Source organism: Oncorhynchus kisutch, linkage group LG15 (assembly GCF_002021735.2).
Source record: "Oncorhynchus kisutch isolate 150728-3 linkage group LG15, Okis_V2, whole genome shotgun sequence".
NCBI lineage: Eukaryota > Metazoa > Chordata > Actinopteri > Salmoniformes > Salmonidae > Oncorhynchus > Oncorhynchus kisutch.
In genome coordinates this window covers 93,567,347-93,593,319 of record NC_034188.2, presented here as the reverse complement: position 1 = coordinate 93,593,319, position 25,973 = coordinate 93,567,347, and the positions used below count along the sequence as shown (strand labels likewise).

Sequence of the window (25,973 nt, the reverse complement as noted above, 5' to 3'; positions counted from 1 at the left end):
AAATGTATGAGTCTGCTGTTAATGATAATGCTGAGGATTTCCCCAAGGTTGCTGTTGATGCATATCCCACAGTAGTTATTGGGGTCAAATTTGCCTCTTCTTTTAAGGATTGGGGTGATCAGTCCTTGGTACAAAATATTGGGGAAGATGCCAGAGCTGAGGATGATGTTAAAGAGTTTACGTTTTGCCAAATGGAATTTGTTGTCTGTATATTTTATCATTTCATTTAGGATACCATCAACACCACAGGCCTTTTTGGGTTGGAGGGTTTGTATTTTGTCCTGTAGTTCATTCAATGTAATTGGAGAATCCTGTGGGTTCTGGTCGTCTTTAATAGCTGATTCTAAGATCAGATTCTAAGATGTTTTTGCTGCCTGTTCTTTGTTGTAGAGCCAATCAGACTGGAGAAGTGGTTTATCCATACATCTCCATTTTGGATAGATAACTCTTCGTGTTGTTTGTTTAGAATTTTCAAATTTTCCCAGAAGTGGTTAGATTCTATGGATTCTTCAATTACATTGAGCTGATTTCTGTTCTTTTTCCGTAGTGTATTTCTGTATTGTTTTAGTGATTCACCATAGTGAAGGCTCAGGCTTTCTGGGTCTCTATGTTATTGGGTGGGTAGGTTTCTCAATTACTTTCTTAGGTTTTTACATTCTTCATCAAACTATTTGTCATTGTTGACCATTTTCTTAGGTTGTCTGCTTGACATTTTTTGATTTGATAGGGAAGCTGAGAGGTCAACTATTATACTGTTTCGGTTTTCTACTGCCAGGTTTACACCTTCACTATTACAGTGAAACATTTTGTCCAGGAAATTGTCTAGAAGGGATTGAATTTGTTGTTGCCTAATTGTTTTTTGGTAGATTTCCACACTACTTTCCTTCCATCTATAGCATTTCTTAATATTATTTAGTTAATTTGGGTTTGATGCCTCATGGTTGCGTATTGCTCTGTTCAAGTAGACTGTGATTTTGCTGTGATCTGATAGGGGTGTCAGTGGGCTGACTGTGAATGCTCTAAGAGACTCTGGGATGAGATCAGTGATAAAGTAGTCATCAGTACTACTGCCAAGAGATGAGCTACAGGTGTACCTACCTACCGTTGACTATGTACATACCCAGCGTCCGACAGTGCGGCAGGAGTTGTGACTCATTTTTGTTGTGTCTAGGGGGGCATATGGGTAGGGAATGCTGCCACCTCCTGGTAGGTATTTGTCACCCTGTGTGCTGAGGGTGTCAGGTTATTACATGTCCCTGAGCCTGGAAATGGTTGATCTCCCCCTCTAGGATGGAGAATCTGTCCTTGTTAAAGTATGGGGATTCTTTTGGGGGGATATAGGTAGGACACATGAGGACATGTTTCTCTGTTGAGATAATTTCCAGACAGATGTAAAATGTTCCTGTTTTGATTAATTTAATAGAGTGGGTTAGTTCTGCTCTATACCAAATTAGCATACCCCCTGAGTCTCTTCCCTGTTTCACACCTGGTAGTGTGGTGGATGGGACTACCAGCTCTCTGTAACCCAGAGGGCAACCAGTGGGTCCATCTCCTCTATACCACCCACCTGGTAGTGTGGTGGATGGGACTACCAGCTCTCTGTAACCTAGAGGGCAACCAGTGGGTCCGTCTCCTCTATACCACCCACCTGGTAGTGTGGTGGATGGGACTACCAGCTCTCTGTAACCTAGAGGGCAACCAGTGGGTCTGTCTCCTCTATACCACCCACCTGGTAGTGTGGTGGATGGGACTACCAGCTCTCTGTAACCTAGAGGGCAACCAGTGGGTCCATCTCCTCTATACCACCCACCTGGTAGTGTGGTGGATGGGACTACCAGCTCTCTGTAACCTAGAGGGCAACCAGTGGGTCTGTCTCCTCTATACCACCCACCTGGTAGTGTGGTGGATGGGACTACCAGCTCTCTGTAACCTAGAGGGCAACCAGTGGGTCCATCTCCTCTATACCACCCACCTGGTAGTGTGGTGGATGGGACTACCAGCTCTCTGTAACCTAGAGGGCAACCAGTGGGTCCATCTCCTCTATACCACCCACCTGGTAGTGTGGTGGATGGGACTACCAGCTCTCTGTAACCTAGAGGGCAACCAGTGGGTCCATCTCCTCTATACCACCCACCTGGTAGTGTGGTGGATGGGACTACCAGCTCTCTGTAACCTAGAGGGCAACCAGTGGGTCCGTCTCCTCTATACCACCCACCTGGTAGTGTGGTGGATGGGACTACCAGCTCTCTGTAACCTAGAGGGCAACCAGTGGGTCTGTCGCCTTTATACCACCCACCTGGTAGTGTGGTGGATGGGACTACCAGCTCTCTGTAACCTAGAGGACAACCAGTGGGTCCATCTCCTCTATACCACCCACCTGGTAGTGTGGTGGATGGGACTACCAGCTCTCTGTAACCTAGAGGGTAACCAGTGGGTCCATCTCCTCTATACCACCCACCTGGTAGTGTGGTGGATGGGACTACCAGCTCTCTGTAACCTAGAGGGCAACCAGTGGGTCCATCTCCTCTATACCACGCACCTGGTAGTGTGGTGGATGGGACTACCAGCTCTCTGTAACCTAGAGGACAACCAGTGGGTCCATCTCCTCTATACCACCCACCTGGTAGTGTGGTGGATGAGACTACCAGCTCTCTGTAACCTAGAGGGCAACCAGTGGGTCCTTCTCCTCTATACCACCCACCTGGTAGTGTGGTGGATGGGACTACCAGCTCTCTGTAACCTAGAGGGCAACCAGTGGGTCTGTCTCCTCTATACCACCCACCTGGTAGTGTGGTGGATGGGACTACCAGCTCTCTGTAACCTAGAGGACAACCAGTGGGTCTGTCTCCTCTATACCACCCACCTGGTAGTGTGGTGGATGTGACTACCAGCTCTCTGTAACCTAGAGGGCAACCAGTGGGTCTGTCTCCTCTATACCACCCACCTGGTAGTGTGGTGGATGGGACTACCAGCTCTCTGTAACCCAGAGGGCAACCAGTGGGTCTGTCTCCTCTATACCACCCACCTGGTAGTGTGGTGGATGGGACTACCAGCTCTCTGTAACCTAGAGGGCAACCAGTGGGTCTGTCTCCTCTATACCACCCACCTGGTAGTGTGGTGGATGGGACTACCAGCTCTCTGTAACCTAGAGGGCAACCAGTGGGTCCATCTCCTCTATACCACCCACCTGGTAGTGTGGTGGGTGGGACTACCAGCTCTCTGTAACCTAGAGGGCAACCAGTGGGTCTGTCTCCTCTATACCACCCACCTGGTAGTGTGGTGGGTGGGACTACCAGCTCTCTGTAACCTAGAGGGCAACCAGTGGGTCCGTCTCCTCTATACCACCCACCTGGTAGTGTGGTGGATGGGACTACCAGCTCTCTGTAACCTAGAGGGCAACCAGTGGGTCCATCTCCTCTATACCACCCACCTGGTAGTGTGGTGGATGGGACTACCAGCTCTCTGTAACCTAGAGGGCAACCAGTGGGTCCATCTCCTCTATACCACCCACCTGGTAGTGTGGTGGATGGGACTACCAGCTCTCTGTAACCTAGAGGGCAACCAGTGGGTCCATCTCCTCTATACCACCCACCTGGTAGTGTGGTGGATGGGACTACCAGCTCTCTGTAACCTAGAGGGCAACCAGTGGGTCCATCTCCTCTATACCACCCACCTGGTAGTGTGGTGGATGGGACTACCAGCTCTCTGTAACCTAGAGGGCAACCAGTGGGTCCGTCTCCTCTATACCACCCACCTGGTAGTGTGGTGGATGGGACTACCAGCTCTCTGTAACCTAGAGGGCAACCAGTGGGTCTGTCGCCTTTATACCACCCACCTGGTAGTGTGGTGGATGGGACTACCAGCTCTCTGTAACCTAGAGGACAACCAGTGGGTCCATCTCCTCTATACCACCCACCTGGTAGTGTGGTGGATGGGACTACCAGCTCTCTGTAACCTAGAGGGTAACCAGTGGGTCCATCTCCTCTATACCACCCACCTGGTAGTGTGGTGGATGGGACTACCAGCTCTCTGTAACCTAGAGGGCAACCAGTGGGTCCATCTCCTCTATACCACGCACCTGGTAGTGTGGTGGATGGGACTACCAGCTCTCTGTAACCTAGAGGACAACCAGTGGGTCCATCTCCTCTATACCACCCACCTGGTAGTGTGGTGGGTGGGACTACCAGCTCTCTGTAACCTAGAGGGCAACCAGTGGGTCTGTCTCCTCTATACCACCCACCTGGTAGTGTGGTGGGTGGGACTACCAGCTCTCTGTAACCTAGAGGGCAACCAGTGGGTCCGTCTCCTCTATACCACCCACCTGGTAGTGTGGTGGATGGGACTACCAGCTCTCTGTAACCTAGAGGGCAACCAGTGGGTCCATCTCCTCTATACCACCCACCTGGTAGTGTGGTGGATGGGACTACCAGCTCTCTGTAACCTAGAGGGTAACCAGTGGGTCCATCTCCTCTATAGCACCCACCTGGTAGTGTGGTGGATGGGACTACCAGCTCTCTGTAACCTAGAGGGCAACCAGTGGGTCCATCTCCTCTATACCACGCACCTGGTAGTGTGGTGGATGGGACTACCAGCTCTCTGTAACCTAGAGGACAACCAGTGGGTCCATCTCCTCTATACCACCCACCTGGTAGTGTGGTGGATGGGACTACCAGCTCTCTGTAACCTAGAGGGCAACCAGTGGGTCCTTCTCCTCTATACCACCCACCTGGTAGTGTGGTGGATGGGACTACCAGCTCTCTGTAACCTAGAGGGCAACCAGTGGGTCCTTCTCCTCTATACCACCCACCTGGTAGTGTGGTGGATGGGACTACTAGCTCTCTGTAACCTAGAGGGCAACCAGTGGGTCCATCTCCTTTGTACCATGTTTCTTGTAGGATGACAATGTCTGTATTTCCAATTTATTTGATGAATTCTGTGTTCCTGCTCTTTAGGCCAAAGGCAGATGACCTCAGACCTGGAATATTCCGGGATGAGATAGTAAAAGCTTTGTGTTCCATAGTGTCTAGTGTTGTTTTTGTGTGATTTAGGCCCAGACCATCACAGTAGGTGTGAGCAGAGCATGTTGAGCATCTGATACATACTTCTTATGTCGCATGATGGGGCTTGGGCGTGTGTTACAGTGGGGGTTGGGCCTGTTGCCTTGCTCACGGCCTGGGCATATGTCCTGCTGCCATTTTGAGGTCTCGCTCTCTCTCGCTCTTTCTCTGTTGCTCTGTCTCTCTCTCGTCTGTCTCTCTCTGTCTGTCTGTCTGTCTGTTGTCTGTCTGTCTCTGTGGTCTCTCTCTGTCTCTCTCTGTGTCTCTCTCTCGCTCTCTGTCTCTCTGTCTGCCTGTCTGTCTGTCTGCCTGCCTGTCTGCCTGTCTGTCTGTCTGCCTGTCTGTCTGTCTGCCTGTCTGTCTGTCTGTCTGTCTGTCTGTCTGTCTGTCTGTCTGTCTGTCTGTCTGTCTGTCTGTCTGTCTGTCTGTCTGTCTGTCTGCCTGTGCCTGTCTGCCTGTCTGTCTGTCTGCCTGTCTGTCTTTGTGTGTGTGTTTTCCCCCTTCCAAAGTGCCCTTCAAAGCCATCGATTTTAGTTGAACTAATGAAGTTGTTCCACATGGCACACTACTCCCTATGTAGTGCACTACTTTTTCCCCCAGAGTTTCAGGTTGCCTGATGCCACCAGGCCCTTGTGTGTGGTTGGGACTGCTGCTGCTGGGCATCCTATAATATAACATCCTGTAATATAACATCCTGTAATATAATATAACATCCTGTAAAATAATATAACATCCTGTAATATAACATCCTGTAATATAATATAACATCCTGTAATATAATATAACATCCTGTAAAATAACATCCTGTAATATAATATGCCATCCTGTAATATAACATCCTGTAATATAATATCACATACTGTAATATGGCATCCTGTAATATGGCATCCTGTAATATGGCATCCTGTAATATAACATCCTGTAATGTAACATCCTGTAATGTAACATCCTGTAATGTAAAATCCTGTAATGTGGCATCCTGTAATATGGCATCTTATAATATGGCATCCTGTAATATGGCATCCTATAATAAACATCCTGTAATAATACATCCTGTAATATGGCATCCTGTAATATAATATAACATCCTGTAATATAATATACCATCCTGTAATATAACATCCTGTAATATAACATCCTGTAATATGGCATCCTACAGTATAATATAACATCCTGTAATATAATATAACATCCTGTAATATGGCATCCTGTAATATAATATAACATCCTGTAATATAACATCCTGTAATATGGCTTCCTACAGTATAATATAACATCCTGTAATATAATATAACATCCTGTAATATAACATCCTGTAATATAATATAACATCCTGTAATATAACATCCTGTAATATAATATAACATCCTGTAAAAAAACATCCTGTAATATAATATAACATCCTGTAATGTAACATCCTGTAATATAACATCCTGTAATGCAACATCCTGTAAAACAACATCCTGTAATATGGCATCCTATAGTATTATATAACATCCTGTATTATAACATCCTGTAACACAACATCCTGTAATATAACATCCTGTAAAAAGCATCCTGTAATATAATGTAACATCCTGTAATATAACATCCTGTAATACCACATCCTGTAATATGGCATCCTACAGTATTATATAACATCCTGTAATATAACATCCTGTAATACAACATCCTGTAATATGGCATCCTACAGTATAATATAACATCCTGTAATATGGCATCCTACAGTATAATATAACATCCTGTAATATGGCATCCTACAGTATAATATAACATCCTGTAATTTAACATCCTTTAATATAACATCCTGTAATATAACATCCTGTAATATAACATCCTGTAATATGGCATCCTACAGTATAATATAACATCCTGTAATATGGCATCCTACAGTATAATATAACATCCTGTAATTTAACATCCTTTAATATAACATCCTGTAATATAACATCCTGTAATATAACATCCTGTAATATGGCATCCTACAGTATAATATAACATCCTGTAATATGGCATCCTACAGTATAATATAACATCCTGTAATTTAACAGTGCTGTTGCCTTGTCAGTGTGCTGCATAGGGCAGTGCTTGACAGTCACTCATTACGACACCATGGCTGAAGCAGGGGATTGAGCAGATAGACAGTCACTCACTACAACTCCATGGCTGTGTCACAAATAGCACTCTATTCCCTATATAGTGCACTACTTTAGACCAGGTCCTATATAGTGCACTACTTTGGACCAGGTCCTATATAGTGCACTACTTTAGACCAGGTCCTATATTCTACACTACTTTAGACCAGGTCCTATATAGTACACTACTTTAGACCAGGTCCTATATAGTACACTACTTTAGATCAGGTCCTATATAGTACACTACTTTAGACCAGGTCCCTATATGGTGCTCTACTTTAGACCAGGTCCCTATATAGTACACTACTTTAGACCAGGTCCTATATAGTGCACTACTTTAGACCAGGTCCTATATAGTGCACTACTTTAGACCAGGTACTATATAGTACACTACTTTAGACCAGGTCCTACATAGTACACTACTTTAGACCAGGTCCTATATAGTGCACTACTTTAGACCAGGTACTATATAGTACACTACTTTAGACCAGGTCCTACATAGTACACTACTTTAGATCAGGTCCTATACAGTACACTACTTTAGACCAGGTTCTATACAGTACACTACTTTAGACCAGGTCCTATACAGTACACTACTTTAGACCAGGTTCTATATAGTGCACTACATTAGATCAGGTCCAAAATAGTGCACTACTTTAGACCAGGTCCTATATAGTGCACTACTTTAGACCAGAGTGCTATGGGCCTGCGTCAGCATTTGGTTTCAGTAGTGGTTTAAGAATGACTCTCGTTTCCTTATTATTGTTAATTGTTGTGACGCTGCTGCAAAAGCATTTTTCATACTAGTGGGATGATTTGATTAGCTATCACAGAATTCCTTATTTCCCAATGTTCCGGTGAATACTGGAGCCAGACGGGCGGGCAGGCGGGCAGACAGACAGATAATGGACTTTTATATATTTTTTTTAATTAGATAATCTTTAAGAACTAACAATCACCAAAATAGAAATGAGCCAGGGAGAATCTAAAATTCCCAAAATATCCATGGGGCCCACATTGATTTTGTTATAATGTTTGAGTCACTCAGATAGCATAAGAACACAGCATAAGCCATGGCAGAATATGTAGAATTGCAGGAAAATAGTTTTAAAACTGTAAAATGTTCTCTCCGCCCCATGTAAAAATCTGTAGACTTGCAGAAAAATTGTTATAAAGCAGCAAAATGTTGTCTCTGAGGCCAAGAGGAGGGCCTCGAAAACCGTGCCACTGGCCACGCCCACTACCTCACCACGCTGACTTTGCCACCAATGCTGAATAAACTCCTGGAAACTGTGATGGTCTGGGGGATGGTGTGATGGTGTGATGGTCTGGGGGATGGTGTGATGGTCTGGAGGAGGGTGTGATGGTCTGGGGGAGGGTGTGATGGTCTGGGGGGCGGTGTGATGGTCTGGGGGATGGTGTGATGGTCTGGGGGATGGTGTTATGGTCTGGGGGAGCGTGTGATGGTGTGATGGTCTGGGGATGGTGTGATGGTCTGGGGATGGTGTGATGGTCTGGGGGATGGTGTGATGGTCTGGGGGACGGTGTGATGGTCTGGGGGATGGAGTGATGGTCTGGGGGACGGTGTGATGGTCTGGGGGATGGTGTGATGGTCTGGGGGACGGTGTGATGGTCTGGGGGATGGTGTGATGGTCAAGGGGGATGGTGTGATGGTTTGGGGGATGGTGTGATGGTCTGGGGGATGGTGTGATGGTCTGGGGGATGGTGTGATGGTCTGGAGGAGGGTGTGATGGTCTGGGGGAGGGTGTGATGGTCTGGGGGATGGTGTGATGGTGTGATGGTCTGGAGGACGGTGTGATGGTCTGGGGGACAGTGTGACGGTCTGGGGGATGGTGTGACGGTCTGGGGGATGGTGTGACGGTCTGGAGGACTGTGTGATGGTCTGGGGGATGGTGTGATGGTGTGATGGTCTGGGGGATGGTGTAATGGTCTGGAGGATGGTGTGATGGTCTGGGGGATGGTGTGATGGTCTGGGGGATGGTGTGACGGTCTCTGGTACTGTACTGTAGGATGTAGTCTCTGGTACTGTAGTCTCTGGTACTGTAGTCTCTGGTACTGTAGTCTCTGGTACTGTAGAGTAGGATGTAGTCTCTGGTACTGTAGGATGTAGTCTCTGGTACTGTAGTCTCTGGTACTGTAGTCTCTGGTACTGTAGAGTAGGATGTAGTCTCTGGTACTGTAGTCTCTGGTACTGTAGTCTCTGGTACTGTACTGTAGGATGTAGTCTCTGGTACTGTAGTCTCTGGTACTGTACTGTAGGATGTAGTCTCTGGTACTGTAGTCTCTGGTACTGTAGTCTGGTACTGTAGTCTCTATTACTGTAGTCTGGTACTGTAGTCTCTGGTACTGTACTATAGAATGTAGTCTCTGGTACTGTACTGTAGGAGGTAGTCGTTGGTAATGTAGTCTCTGGTACTGTAGTCTCTGGGGGAGGGTGTGATGGTCTGGGGGATGGTATGATGGTCTGGGGGAGGGTGTGATGTCTGGGGGAGGGTGTGATGGTCTGGGGGATGGTGTGACTGTCTGGGGGATGGTGTGACAGTCTGGGGGATGGTGTGACGGTCTGGGGGAGGGTGTAACGGTCTGGGGGACGGTGTGATGGTCTGGGGGAGGGTGTGATGGTCTGGGGGAGGGTGTGATGGTCTGGGGGAGGGTGTGATGGTCTGGGGGATGGTGTGACTGTCTGGGGGATGGTGTGACAGTCTGGGGGAGGGTGTGACGGTCTGGGGGAGGGTGTGACGGTCTGGGGGAGGGTGTAACGGTCTGGGGGACGGTGTGATGGTCTGGGGGAGGGTGTGATGGTCTGGGGGAGGGTGTGATGGTCTGGGGGATGGTGTGATGGTTTGGGGGATGGTCTGGGGGACGGTGTGACGTCTGGGGGACGGTGTGACGGTCTGGAGGACGGTGTGACGGTCTGGGGGACGGTGTGACGGTCTGGGGCATGGTGTGATGGTCTGGGGGATGGTGTGATGGTCTGGGGGATGGTGTGACGGTCTCTGGTACTGTACTGTAGGATGTAGTCTCTGGTACTGTAGTCTCTGGTACTGTAGTCTCTGGTACTGTAGAGTAGGATGTAGTCTCTGGTACTGTAGGATGTAGTCTCTGGTACTGTAGTCTCTGGTACTGTAGTCTCTGGTACTGTAGAGTAGGATGTAGTCTCTGGTACTGTAGTCTCTGGTACTGTAGTCTCTGGTACTGTACTGTAGGATGTAGTCTCTGGTACTGTAGTCTCTGGTACTGTACTGTAGGATGTAGTCTCTGGTACTGTAGTCTCTGGTACTGTAGTCTGGTACTGTAGTCTCTATTACTGTAGTCTGGTACTGTAGTCTCTGGTACTGTAGTCTCTGGTACTGTAGTCTCTGGTACTGTACTATAGAATGTAGTCTCTGGTACTGTACTGTAGGAGGTAGTCGTTGGTACTGTAGTCTCTGGTACTGTAGTCTCTGGGGGAGGGTGTGATGGTCTGGGGGATGGTATGATGGTCTGGGGGAGGGTGTGATGTCTGGGGGAGGGTGTGATGGTCTGGGGGATGGTGTGACTGTCTGGGGGATGGTGTGACAGTCTGGGGGATGGTGTGACGGTCTGGGGGAGGGTGTGACGGTCTGGGGGAGGGTGTAACGGTCTGGGGGACGGTGTGATGGTCTGGGGGAGGGTGTGATGGTCTGGGGGAGGGTGTGATGGTCTGGGGGAGGGTGTGATGGTCTGGGGGATGGTGTGACTGTCTGGGGGATGGTGTGACAGTCTGGGGGATGGTGTGACGGTCTGGGGGAGGGTGTGACGGTCTGGGGGAGGGTGTAACGGTCTGGGGGAGGGTGTGATGGTCTGGGGGAGGGTGTGATGGTCTGGGGGATGGTGTGATGGTTTGGGGGATGGTCTGGGGGACGGTGTGACGTCTGGGGGACGGTGTGACGTCTGGGGGACGGTGTGACGGTCTGGAGGACGGTGTGACGGTCTGGGGGACGGTGTGACGGTCTGGGGCATGGTGTGATGGTCTGGGGGATGGTGTGATGGTCTGGGGGATGGTGTGACGGTCTCTGGTACTGTACTGTAGGATGTAGTCTCTGGTACTGCAGTCTCTGGTACTGTACTGTAGAATGTAGTCTCTGGTACTGTAGTCTCTGGTACTGTAGTCTCTGGTACTGTACTGTATGATGTAGTCTCTGGTACTGTAGTCTCTGGTACTGTACTGTAGGATGTAGTCTCTGGTACTGTAGTCTCTGGTACTGTAGTCTCTGGTACTGTAGTCTCTGGTATTGTACTATAGGATGTAGTCTCTGGTACTCTAGTCTCTGGTACTGTAGTCTGGTACTGTAGTCTCTATTACTGTAGTCTGGTACTGTAGTCTCTGGTACTGTAGTCTCTGGTACTGTACTATAGAATGTAGTCTCTGGTACTGTAGTCTCTGGTACTGTACTGTAGGAGGTAGTCGTTGGTACTGTAGTCTCTGGTACTGTAGTCTCTGGGGGAGGGTGTGATGGTCTGGGGGATGGTATGATGGTCTGGGGGAGGGTGTGATGTCTGGGGGAGGGTGTGATGGTCTGGGGGATGGTGTGACTGTCTGGGGGATGGTGTGACAGTCTGGGGGATGGTGTGACTGTCTGGGGGATGGTGTGACAGTCTGGGGGATGGTGTGACGGTCTGGGGGAGGGTGTGACGGTCTGGGGGAGGGTGTAACGGTCTGGGGGACGGTGTGATGGTCTGGCTGAGGGTGTGATGGTCTGGGGGAGGGTGTGATGGTCTGGGGGATGGTGTGATGGTTTGGGGGATGGTCTGGGGGACGGTGTGACGTCTGGGGGACGGTGTGACGGTCTGGAGGACGGTGTGATGGTCTGGGGGACGGTGTGACGGTCTGGGGCATGGTGTGACGGTCTGGAGGACGGTGTGATGGTCTGGGGGATGGTGTGATGGTCTGGGGGATGGTGTGACGGTCTCTGGTACTGTACTGTAGGATGTAGTCTCTGGTACTGCAGTCTTTGGTACTGTACTGTAGAATGTAGTCTCTTGTACTATAGTCTCTGGTACTGTAGTCTCTGGTATTGTAGTCTCTGGTACTGTACTGTATGATGTAGTCTCTGGTACTGTAGTCTCTGGTACTGTACTGTAGGATGTAGTCTCTGGTACTGTAGTCTCTGGTACTGTAGTCTCTGGTATTGTACTGTAGGATGTAGTCTCTGGTACTGTAGTCTCTGGTATTGTACTGTAGGATGTAGTCTCTGGTACTGTAGTCTCTGGTACTCTAGAGTAGGATGTAGTCTCTGGTACTGTAGTCTCTGGTACCGTAGTCTCTGGTACTGTACTGTATGATGTAGTCTCTGGTACTGTAGTCTCTGGTACTGTACTGTAGGATTTAGTCTCTGGTACTGTAGTCTCTGGTACTGTAGTCTCTGGTACTGTACTGTAGGATGTAGTCTCTGGTACTGTAGTCTCTGGTACTGTAGTCTCTGGTACTGTACTGTAGGATGTAGTCTCTGGTACTGTAGTCTCTGGTACTGTAGTCTGGTACTGTAGTCTCTATTACTGTAGTCTGGTACTGTAGTCTCTGGTACTGTAGTCTCTGGTACTGTAGTCTCTGGTACTGTAGTTTGGTACTGTAGTCTCTGGTACTGTACTATAGAATGTAGTCTCTGGTACTGTAGTCTCAGGTACTGTACTGTAGAAGGTAGTCTTTGGTACTGTAGTCTCTGGTACTGTAGTCTCTGGGGGAGGGTGTGATGGTCTGGGGGATGGTGTGATGGTCTGGGGGAGGGTGTGATGGTCTGGGGGAGGGTATGATGGTCTGGGGGAAGGTGTGACGGTCTGGGGGAAGGTGTGACGGTCTGGGGGACGGTGTGACGGTCTGGGGGACGGTGTGACAGTCTGGGGGACGGTGTGACGGTCTGGGGGAGGGTGTGACGGTCTGGGGGATGGTGTGACGGTCTGGGGGAGGGTGTGATGGTCTGGGGGATGGTGTGATGGTCTGGGGGATGGTGTGATGGTCTGGGGGAGGGTGTGATGGTCTGGGGGAGGGTGTGATGGTCTGGGGGATGGTGTGATGGTTTGGGGGATGGTCTGGGGTACGGTGTGACGTCTGGGGGACGGTGTGACGGTCTGGAGGACGGTGTGATGGTCTGGGGCATGGTGTGACGGTCTGGAGGACGGTGTGATGATCTAGGGGATGGTGTGATGGTCTGGGGGATGGTGTAATGGTCTGGAGGATGGTGTGATGGTCTGGGGGATGGTGTGATGGTCTAGGGGGATGGTGTGACGGTCTCTGGTACTGTACTGTAGGATGTAGTCTCTGGTACTGCAGTCTCTGGTACTGTACTGTAGAATGTAGTCTCTGGTACTATAGTCTCTGGTACCGTAGTCTCTGGTACTGTACTGTATGATGTAGTCTCTGGTACTGTAGTCTCTGGTACTGTACTGTAGGATGTAGTCTCTGGTACTGTAGTCTCTGGTACTGTAGTCTCTGGTACTGTAGTCTCTGATATTGTACTGTAGGATGTAGTCTCTGGTACTGTAGTCTCTGGTACTGTAGTCTCTGGTACCGTAGAGTAGGATGTAGTCTCTGGTACTGTAGTCTCTGGTACTGTAGTCTCTGGTACTGTACTGTAGGATGTAGTCTCTGGTACTGTAGTCTCTAGTACTGTAGTCTGGTACTGTTGTCTCTGGTACTGTAGTCTCTGGTACTGTACTGTAGAAGGTAGTCTTTGGTACTGTAGTCTCTGGTACTGTAGTCTCTGGGGGAGGGTGTGATGGTCTGGGGGAGGGTGTGATGGTCTGGGGGAGGGTATGATGGTCTGGGGGAAGGTGTGACGGTCTGGGGGATGGTGTGACGGTCTGGGGGACGGTGTGACGGTCTGGGGGACGGTGTGACGGTCTGGGGGAGGGTGTGACGGTCTGGGGGAGGGTGTGACGGTCTGGGGGATGGTGTGATGGTCTGGGGGAGGGTGTGATGTTCTGGGGGACGGTGTGATGGTCTGGGGGAGGGTGTGATGGTTTGGGGGATGGTCTGGGGGACGGTGTGACGTCTGGGGGACGGTGTGACGGTCTTGGGGACGGTGTGACGGTTTGGGGGACGGTGTGACGGTCTGGGGGAGGGTGTGACGGTCTGGGGGAGGGTGTGATGGTCTGGGGGATGGTGTGACGGTCTGGGGGATTGTGTGATGGTCTGGGGGAGGGTGTGATGGTGTGGGGGATGGTGTGACGGTCTGGGGGAGGGTGTGATGGTCTGGGGGATGGTGTGACGGTCTGGGGGATGGTGTGATGGTGTGACGGTCTGGGGGATGGTATGATGGTCTGGGGGAGGGTGTGATGGTCTGGGGGATGGTGTGATGGTCTGGGGGAGGGTGTGATGGTGTGGGGGATGGTGTGACGGTCTGGGGGATGGTACTGTAGTCTCTGGTACTGTAGTCTCTGGTACTGTAGTCTCTGGTAGTGTACTGTAGGATGTAGTCTGGTACTGTAGTCTCTAGTACTGTAGTCTGGTACTGTAGTCTCTTGTACTGTAGTCTGGTACTGTAGTCTCTGGTACTGTAGTCTCTGGTACTGTAGTCTCTGGTACTGTACTGTAGAAGGTAGTCTTTGGTACTGTAGTCTGGTACTGTAGTCTCTGGTACTGTAGTCTCTGGTACTGTAGTCTCTGGTACTGTAGTCTCTGGTACTGTACTATAGAATGTTGTCTCTGGTACTGTAGTCTCTGGTACTGTAGTCTCTGGTACTGTACTATAGAATGTAGTCTCTGGTACTGTAGTCTGGTACTGTAGTCTCTGGTACTGTACTATAGAATGTAGTCTCTGGTACTGTAGTCTGGTACTGTAGTCTCTGGTACTGTACTATAGAATGTAGTCTCTGGTACTGTAGTCTGGTACTGTAGTCTCTGGTACTGTACTATAGAATGTAGTCTCTGGTACTGTAGTCTCTGGTACTGTACTGTAGAAGGTAGTCTTTGGTACTGTAGTCTCTGGTACTGTAGTCTCTGGGGGAGGGTGTGATGGTCTGGGGGATGGTGTGATGGTCTGGGGGAGGGTGTGATGGTCTGGGGGAGGGTATGATGGTCTGGGGGAAGGTGTGACGGTCTGGGGGATGGTGTGACGGTCTGGGGGACGGTGTGACAGTCTGGGGGACGGTGTGACGGTCTGGGGGAGGGTGTGACGGTCTGGGGGATGGTGTGACGGTCTGGGGGAGGGTGTGATGGTCTGGGGGATGGTGTGATGGTCTGGGGGAGGGTGTGATGGTCTGGGGGAGGGTGTGATGGTCTGGGGGATGGTGTGATGGTTTGGGGGATGGTCTGGGGTACGGTGTGACGTCTGGGGGACGGTGTGACGGTCTGGAGGACGGTGTGATGGTCTGGGGCATGGTGTGACGGTCTGGAGGACGGTGTGATGATCTAGGGGATGGTGTGATGGTCTGGGGGATGGTGTAATGGTCTGGAGGATGGTGTGATGGTCTGGGGGATGGTGTGATGGTCTAGGGGGATGGTGTGACGGTCTCTGGTACTGTACTGTAGGATGTAGTCTCTGGTACTGCAGTCTCTGGTACTGTACTGTAGAATGTAGTCTCTGGTACTATAGTCTCTGGTACCGTAGTCTCTGGTACTGTACTGTATGATGTAGTCTCTGGTACTGTAGTCTCTGGTACTGTACTGTAGGATGTAGTCTCTGGTACTGTAGTCTCTGGTACTGTAGTCTCTGGTACTGTAGTCTCTGGTATTGTACTGTAGGATGTAGTCTCTGGTACTGTAGTCTCTGGTACTGTAGTCTCTGGTACCGTAGAGTAGGATGTAGTCTCTGGTACTGTAGTCTCTGGTACTGTACTGTAGGATGTAGTCTCTGGTACTGTAGTCTCTAGTACTGTAGTCTGGTACTGTTGTCTCTGGTACTGTAGTCTCTGGTACTGTACTGTAGAAGGTAGTCTTTGGTACTGTAGTCTCTGGTACTGTAGTCTCTGGGGGAGGGTGTGATGGTCTGGGGGAGGGTGTGATGGTCTGGGGGAGGGTATGATGGTCTGGGGGAAGGTGTGACGGTCTGGGGGATGGTGTGACGGTCTGGGGGACGGTGTGACGGTCTGGGGGACGGTGTGACGGTCTGGGGGAGGGTGTGACGGTCTGGGGGAGGGTGTAACGGTCTGGGGGATGGTGTGATGGTCTGGGGGAGGGTGTGATGTTCTGGGGGACGGTGTGATGGTCTGGGGGAGGGTGTGATGGTTTGGGGGATGGTCTGGGGGACGGTGTGACGTCTGGGGGACGGTGTGACGGTCTTGGGGACGGTGTGACGGTTTGGGGGACGGTGTGACGGTCTGGGGGAGGGTGTGACGGTCTGGGGGAGGGTGTGATGGTCTGGGGGATGGTGTGATGGTCTGGGGGAGGGTGTGATGGTGTGGGGGATGGTGTGACGGTCTGGGGGAGGGTGTGATGGTCTGGGGGATGGTGTGACGGTCTGGGGGATGGTGTGATGGTGTGACGGTCTGGGGGATGGTATGATGGTCTGGGGGAGGGTGTGATGGTCTGGGGGATGGTGTGATGGTCTGGGGGAGGGTGTGATGGTGTGGGGGATGGTGTGACGGTCTGGGGGATGGTACTGTAGTCTCTGGTACTGTAGTCTCTGGTACTGTAGTCTCTGGTAGTGTACTGTAGGATGTAGTCTGGTACTGTAGTCTCTAGTACTGTAGTCTGGTACTGTAGTCTCTTGTACTGTAGTCTGGTACTGTAGTCTCTGGTACTGTAGTCTCTGGTACTGTAGTCTCTGGTACTGTACTGTAGAAGGTAGTCTTTGGTACTGTAGTCTGGTACTGTAGTCTCTGGTACTGTAGTCTCTGGTACTGTAGTCTCTGGTACTGTACTATAGAATGTTGTCTCTGGTACTGTAGTCTCTGGTACTGTAGTCTCTGGTACTGTACTATAGAATGTAGTCTCTGGTACTGTAGTCTGGTACTGTAGTCTCTGGTACTGTACTATAGAATGTAGTCTCTGGTACTGTAGTCTGGTACTGTAGTCTCTGGTACTGTACTATAGAATGTAGTCTCTGGTACTGTAGTCTGGTACTGTAGTCTCTGGTACTGTACTATAGAATGTAGTCTCTGGTACTGTAGTCTCTGGTACTGTACTGTAGAAGGTAGTCTTTGGTACTGTAGTCTCTGGTACTGTAGTCTCTGGGGGAGGGTGTGATGGTCTGGGGGATGGTGTGATGGTCTGGGGGAGGGTGTGATGGTCTGGGGGAGGGTGTGATGGTCTGGGGGAGGGTGTGATGGTGTGGGGGATGGTGTGACGGTCTGGGGGATGGTGTGATGGTCTGGGGGATGGTGTTGCACTGTGATTGGCTTATCCCAGAGAGACCTACCCCAGAGCCCAATCTAATGAATGGATCCGCCTCTCGTCAATCAGATACTTTGTTCCATTGTGTTCTCACCCACCTTCTGTATCCCGTTCCCCCCACACACCCTCACCCCTCCCTCCCTCTCTCCTTGTCCTCCTCTGACTCCCATCCCCCTCTCCGGCCTTTTGAACTCCCAGATGAGGACAGAGGAACCACTTTTGCACACACACACACACACACACACACACACACACACACACACACACACACACACACACACACTGCATAAGTTTTACTTGCCTCCTGGGGGACCTAAAATGGATTTCCATTCAAAATCAAAATCCTCTTTTGCCTAACCCTAACCTTAACCCCTGATCCTAACTGCTGACTTTCATTCAGCCACACAGACCCTCTTTGGTGCACCGAGGAATAGGGGATTCTCAAATCGGGCATTGAGGTATTTAAAGGTGAATACACTGTCAGGCCTCACCCAGGACAGATCACCCTACCCCTAACCCACCTGCTCCTTTCAGGATCCTGGGATCAAACATCCTAACCTCAAACGCCATAACTCTCCCTGCAGAACCCTGGACTTGGCACTGAATCCAGAGTGAACAGCCCACACCCAATCTTAACCCTTTCTAAAAATCCAGGTCCGTATCCCCCCCCACCCCATCCCTACTCTCCACCCTCAGACATTTCCCAGAACCCATTTTCAATACCACTGTATATAAGCAGTACCAGTCAAAAGTTTGGACACACCTACTCGTTCAAGGGCTTTCTTTATTTTTACTATTTTCTATATTGTAGAATAATAGTGAAGACATTGAAACAATGAAATAACACATATGGAATCATGTAGTAACCAAAAAAGTGTTAAACAAATCAACATATATTTTATATTTGAGGTTCTTCAAAGTAGCCACCCTTTGCCTTGATGACAGCTTTGCACACTCTTGGCATTCTCTCATCCAGCTTCACCTGGAATGCTTTTCCAACAGTCTTGAAGGAGTTCCCACATATACTGAGCATTTGTTGTCTGCATTTCCTTCACTCTGCGGTCCAACTCATCCCAAGCCATCTCAATTGGGTCGAGGTTGGCTTATTGTCAATGCCAGGTCATCTGATGCAGCACTCCATCACTCCATCACTCTCCTTCTTGGTCAAATAGCGCTCAATAGCCTGGAGGTGTGTTGGGTCAATGTCCTGCTACCCCACAACTCATGACCATCCAGGTCTGTGTGTAGCTATTTCTTGTAAATACAGTATGTCAGCTTGGTCAGTGGTTTGATAGACAGACCAGCTTGGGACTGATAGTGAGGGACATTCAAGCGTTGTGTGACAGCTTGCTGATAGTCAGGGACAGTCAGGCATTGTGTGACAGCTTGCTGATAGTGAGGGACATTCGGGCGTTGTAGGTACTGTAGTCTCCGGTACTGTAGTCTGGTACTGTAGTCTCTATTACTGTAGTCTGGTACTGTAGTCTCTGGTACTGTAGTCTCTGGTACTGTAGTCTCTGGTACTGTAGAGTAGGATGTAGTCTCTGGTACTGTAGTCTCTGGTACTGTAGTCTCTGGTACTGTAGTCTCTGGTACTGTAGAGTAGAATGTAGTCTCTGGTACTGTAGTCTCTGGTACTGTACTGTAGAATGTAGTCTCTGGTACTGTAGTCTCTGGTACTGTATTCTCTGGTACTGTAGTCTCTGGTATTGTACTGTAGAATGTAGTCTCTGGTCCTGTAGTCTCTGGTACTGTAGAATGTAGTCTCTGGTCCTGTAGTCTCTGGTACTGTAGTCTCTGGTACTGTACTGTAGGATGTAGTCTCTGGTACTATAGTCTCTGGTACTGTACTGTAGGATGTAGTCTCTGGTACTATAGTCTCTGGTATTGCACTACATAAGGAATAGGGCCCTGGTCTACAGTAGTGCACTATATAAGGAATAGGGCCCTGGTCTACAGTAGTGCACTATATAAGGAATAGGGCCCTGGTCTACAGTAGTGCACTATATAAGGAATAGGGCCCTGGTCTACAGTAGTGCACTATATAAGGAATAGGGCCCTGGTCTACAGTAGTGCACTATATAAGGAATAGGGCCCTGGTCTACAGTAGTGCACTATATAAGGAATAGGGCCCTGGTCTACAGTAGTGCACTATATAAGGAATATGGCCCTGGTCTACAGTAGTGCACTATGAAGGGAATAGGGCCCTGGTCTACAGTAGTGCACTATATAAGGAATAGGGCCCTGGTCTACAGTAGTGCACTATATAAGGAATAGGGCCCTGGTCTACAGTAGTACACTATGAAGGGAATAGGGTGCCATTTGGGAGGTGTCCTGTCCTCTTTTCCCTGCAGTGAGAGAATGAAACACAATACTCTGTAATGAACTCATCAGCCACACAGTCCGTCTTCGTGATCCTTGTTTTTCCCCTCTCTGACTCCCATTCACGGATTCGCTGACTTCTAATCATCTCAGAAGAATAGAAGAGGCTAGAACCCAATATTATTCATTTATTGTATTACATCATATTTTTGTTTGTTTCCTATAAATACAAATATTATGTATCATGTATAAAGATAATGCATAAATCATGTCTTAGAGGCTAGAAAAGACGTCAATCTGCGTCCCAAAGGGCACCCTCTTCCTTATGTAGTGCACTACTGTAACTACTTTAGACCAGAACCCTATGGAACCCTATTCCCTATATAGTGCACTACTTTAGACCAGAGCCCTATGGAACCCTATTCCCTATATAGTGCACTACTTTAGACCAGAGCCCTATGGAACCCTATTCCCTATATAGTGCACTACTTTAGACCAGGGCCCTATGGGGAATAGGGTGTCTTTGGAGACGCCGTCACTGGAGGAGAGATGGGGGGATGAGGGAGGTCAGGTCAGGAGAGATGGGGAGGTGAGGGACGGCAGGTCAGGAGAGATGGGAGAAAGGGAGGACAGATGGGGGGGGTGAGGGAGGACAGGAGAGATGGGTTGAGGGAGGACATAGGAGAGATGAGGGGGTGAGGGAGGGCAGGGAGGAGAGATGGGGGGTTAGGGAGTACAGACAGGAGAGGTGGGGGGTTAGGGAGTACAGACAGGAGAGATTGGGGGTGAGGGAGGACAGGGAGGGGAGATGGGAGGTGAGGGAGTACAGACAGGAGAGATTGAGGGTGAGGGAGGACAGGGAGGAGAGATGGGGGTGAGAGGGGCAGACAGGAGAGTAAGGTGGGGGGGTGAGGGAGGGCAGGGAGGAAGATTGGGGGTGAGGGAGTTCAGTCAGGAGCAGGGGAGGAAGTAGAGGAGGAGAGGAGGAGAGGAGGGGAGAGGGAGGGATTGGAGGACAGGCATAGGTTGAAGGGAGCCAGAGTAGCTAGCCAGAGGAAGTAATGTGATCAGGGAGCGATCCTGGGGCTCTGCTCTTCTCTTCTCTCTCTGCCTTCTGTCTCTGTCTACCTCCAGGCCCTGCTAAGAGCCAGCTTTAGGTCAGATGGCCTGGCACCCCAGGGACAATGGAGATCTGTCTACTAGCTGCTACCAGACTGCTGAGAGAGAAGACATAACTGAAGTTAATTTGAGGCAGCACCCATTTTGTCCATCTGTCTTGCTAAAGGGATACTTCAGGATTTTGGCAGTGAAGCCATTTATCTACTTCCCCAGTGGAAGTAGTCAGAATAACCATGTTGAATTTTTTGTTGGTCTCTGCATCTAGTATGAAGGAAGTTTGAGGTAGTTTAACGAGCGAATGCTAACTAGCATTAGCGCAATGACTGGAGGTCTATGATATCTACAAGTATGCTAGCAGTTACCATAGACTTCCAGTTATTGTGTTAACGCTAGTTAGCAACTTCCATCAAACTGCATGCAGAGAAAAAAAAATGGTCTCCTAGAGTTCATCTGACTCTGGGTCAGTAGATAAAGGACCTCATCTGACTCTGGGTCAGTAGATAAAGGGCCTCATCTGACTCTGGGTCAGTAGATAAAGGGCCTCATCTGACTCTGGGTCAGTAGATAAAGGGCCTCATCTGACTCTGGGTCAGTAGATAAAGGGCCTCATCTGACTCTGGGTCAGTAGATAAAGGGCCTCATCTGACTCTGGGTCAGTAGATAAAGGGCCTCATCTGACTCTGGGTCAGTAGATAAAGGGCCTCATCTGACTCTGGGTCAGTAGATAAAGGACCTCATCTGACTCTGGGTCAGTAGATAACGGGCCTCATCTGACTCTGGGTCAGTAGGTAAAGGACCTCATCTGACTCTGGGTCAGTAGATAAAGGGCCTCATCTGACTCTGGGTCAGTAGATAAAGGAGACCATCTGACTCTGGGTCAGTAGATAAAGGGCCTCATCTGACTCTGGGTCAGTAGATAAAGGGCCTCATCTGACTCTGGGTCAGTAGATAAAAGGCCTCATCTGACTCTGGGTCAGTAGATAACTGGCCTCATCTGACTCTGGGTCAGTAGATAACGGACCTCATCTGACTCTGGGTCAGTAGATAAAGGACCCCATCTGACTCTGGGTCAGTAGATAAAGGACCCCATCTGACTCTGGGTCAGTAGATAAAGGACGTCATTGCCGAAATCCAGAAGTATCCCTTTAAGCTCAATCTCCTAGGAAACCGTTAAGGAAATTGTGTTTTTCTTCTCAACGGGGAATCCCATCTCTGATATTAAAGGCAGATGGGACAGTGTAAGCTAAATCTGTGTTCATGCTCGCATATAGATGTCTTTGTTTTGTTTAAATTACTATAAAAGGAAAACGCGCGCACACAATTGCATGGCCTTATTTCTATTACAACATATTGGATGACTGCCATTCATATTCCATTCACCCAGTTCAATGTGACAGGTTTAGGTTACTGTCATTCATATTCACCCAGTTCAATGTAACAGTGACAGGTTTAGGTTACTGTCTTTCATATTCACCTAGTTCAATGTAACAGTGACAGGTTTAGGTTACTGTCATTCATATTCACCCAGTTCAATGTAACAGTGACAGGTTTAGGTTACTGTCATTCATATTCCATTCACCCAGTTCAATGTAACAGTGACAGGTTTAGGTTACTGTCATTCATATTCCATTCACCCAGTTCAATGTAACAGCGACAGGTTTAGGCTACTACATGATACTAGAATGTTCCCCTGTACCTATCATGAGGTTGATACAACCTAGGAATGAAAGATTACAACACAGGGCAACGCAGGTCAAAATACAAATTTGAGGTGACAGACAGTGACATTCAATACTGCCTTGCAGACTCTTACCTGCATCTAGCTCATCTAGGGTGTAATCATTAGTCCAACAGTTGCAAACGAGAGTTTCTATTGGACAAATTCAGGTATGTTTATCCCTGTTTTGTTCCTTTTGTTTCCGTTTACGAAACGTTTTTCAACGGATGCGGCAGAAATGAATACACCCCTGATCACGTGTAAACACAGTTCACTCTCATAACAGCCACGTTGTATTCCTTCTCTTCCCGTCACTTGTGGACTTTAATACACATCAGCTGGATGTGACCAGGTGAAAAAACCTTTCCAAGCCAAACCACTGCACACAGCCGACATCGTTGTCACCATATTAGCTAAAGTAACGTCATAGTTAGCACAGCTAATATAACTAATGGGTTAGTAAACCCGCTACAATCATGTAGTAATGTTACAGTGTACACTCACTAAACAGTTACACCGGTGGGCCCCAGTGGCAATAACTGAGTAATACCAAAAACTTACCTTGATTTGGAAGAGTTCCAGTGTTGTGTTGGAAAGACATAGCCAGCAAGCTATCATAGCATCCCTCTGTTATAGCCAGCTAGCTAACATAGCATCCCTCTGTTATAGCCAGCTAGCTAACATAGCATCCCTCTGTTATATCCAGCTAGCTAACATAGCATCCCTCTGTTATAGCCAGCTAGCTAACATAGCATCCCTCTGTTATATCCAGCTAGCTAACATAGCATCCCTCTGTTATAGCCAGCTAGCTAACATAGCATCCCTCTGTTATATCCAGCTAGATAACATAGCATCCCTCTGTTATAGCCAGCTAGCTAACAAAGCATCCCTCTATTATAGCCAACTATCAACATAGCATCCCTCTGTTTGAGCAGGGTCTTTCAGTAGGCTAAACTAGCTAGCTGCATTTGCTAGCTAAGTAAGTGAAACTGAAAGGGGAAAAAACGCAATCTCTCTCTCTACTTCTCTCTTGCTTCTCCTTCATTTTGGAAGAAATGAATTTGTTCAAAACTGTTCAACTATTGTCTTTCTCTCTCTCAAAATGTCACCACATTTTATACACTGCAGTGCTAGTTATCTGTAACTTATGCTTTCAGTACGAGATTTATTATCTGATCCTTTGATTGGGTGGACAACATGTCAGTTCATGCTGCAAGAGCTCTGATAGGTTGGAGGACGTCCTCCGGAAGTTGTCATAATTACTGTGTAAGTCTATGGAAGGGGGTGTAGCCAGAGGAGGACGGAAGGTAGCTGTCCTCCGGCAATACCATGGTGCTACCCTACAGAGTGCTGTTGAGGCTACTGTTGACCTTCTTTGCATAATAGTGTATTTGAATAAATTATTTGGTGACGTGAATATATTTAGTATAGTTTTATCTAAAAAGGATAACTTTTTAAGTGTTTTTTATTTTTTATTAATTTAACTGAGAATGGTTCTCCCCTTCCTCCTCTGAGGAGCCTCCACTGACACACACACTATAACACGAACGACACACATGTATGTATGGTGGTATTGTAAATGTTGTATTGTAGATGCAGTATATAGTGGTGTAAAATATGATGTGTTAGTCCCCACTGTCCCATATCACCAGTTAGTCACCACTGTCCCACATCTGTCAGTTAGTCCCCACTGTCCCACATCTGCCAGTTAGTCACCACTGTCCCACATCACCAGTTAGTCACCACTGTCCCACATCACCAGTTAGTCCCCACTGTCCCACATCACCAGTTAGTCCCCACTGTCCCACATCACCAGTTAGTCCCCACTGTCCCACATCACCAGTTAGTCCCCACCGTCCCACATCACCAGTTAGTCACCACTGTCCCATATCACCAGTTAGTCACCACTGTCCCACATCACCAGTTAGTCACCACTGTCCCACATCACCAGTTAGTCACCACTGTCCCACATCACCAGTTAGTCACCACTGTCCCACATCACCAGTTAGTCACCACTGTCCCACATCACCAGTTAGTCACCACTGTTCCACATCACCAGTTAGTCACCACCGTCCCACATCACCAGTTAGTCCCCACCGTCCCACATCACCAGTTAGTCCCCACCGTCCCACATCACCAGTTAGTCCCCACCGTCCCACATCTGCCAGTTAGTCCCCACTGTCCCACATCGCCAGTTAGTCCCCACTGTCCCACATCTGCCAGTTAGTCCCCACTGTCCCCCATCGCCAGTTAGTCCCCACCGTCCCCATCACACGTTACTCCCCACCGTCCCCCATCACACGTTAGTCCCCACCGTCCCCATCACACGTTAGTCCCCACCGTCCCCCATCACCAGTTAGTCCCCACCGTGCCCCATCACCAGTTAGTCCCCACCGTCCCCCATCACACGTTAGTCCCCACCGTCCCCCATCACCAGTTAGTCCCCACCGTCCCCCATCACACGTTAGTCCCCACCGTCCCCATCACACGTTAGTCCCCACCGTTCAATATGTTCTGTTTTTAGCTCTCATTGTTATTCCCATTATGCCCTGTCCTTGTTTCATACCACTGGGTCACCAATAAGAAGAGGAGAGAGATGAGAGAGGAGTAGGGGAGGAGAGGAGAGGAGTAGGGGAGGAGAGGAGTAGGGGAGGAGAGGAGTAGGGGAGGAGAGGAGTAGGGAGGAGGAGGAGAGGAGTAGAGAGGAGTAGGGGAGGAGAGGAGTAGGGGAGGAGAGGAGTAGGGGAGGAGAGGAGTAGTGGAGGAGGAGGAGAGGAGTAGGGAGGAGGAGGAGAGGAGTAGGGAGGAGGAGGAGAGGAGTAGGGAGGAGGAGGAGAGGAGTAGGGGGAGGAGAGGAGTAGGGGAGGAGAGGAGTAGGGAGGAGAGGAGTAGGGGAGGAGACGAGTAGGGAGGAGAGGAGTAGGGGAGGAGAGGAGTAGGGGAGGAGAGGAGTAGGGGAGGAGAGGCGTAGGGGAGGAGAGGAGTAGGGGAGGAGAGGAGTAGGGGAGGAGAGGAGTAGGGGAGGAGGGGAGTAGGGGAGGAGAGGCGAGAGCAATAGGGAAGGAGTACAGGAGTAGTAGGAGAGGATAGGAATAGTAGAGGAGAGGAGTAGGGGAGGAGAGGAGGTAGAGGATAGGAATAGTGGAGTAGTAGAGGAGGAGGAGAGGATAGGAATAGTAGGAGGAGGAGGCGAGGATAGGAATAGTGGAGTAGGGAGGAGGAGGAGAGGATAGGAATAGTGGAGGAGTAGAGGAGGAGGAGAGGATAGGACTCGTAGAGGAGAGGAGGAGGAGAGGATAGGAATAGTGGAG

At 49.2% G+C, this 25,973-nt stretch overlaps 1 protein-coding gene across 1 annotated transcript in view; it reads left to right on the top strand.

Annotated features, from left to right (window-relative positions):
* Positions 1-25,973, top strand: part of gab2 (GRB2-associated binding protein 2) — a 242,690-nt gene that overhangs the window by 116,259 nt on the left and 100,458 nt on the right.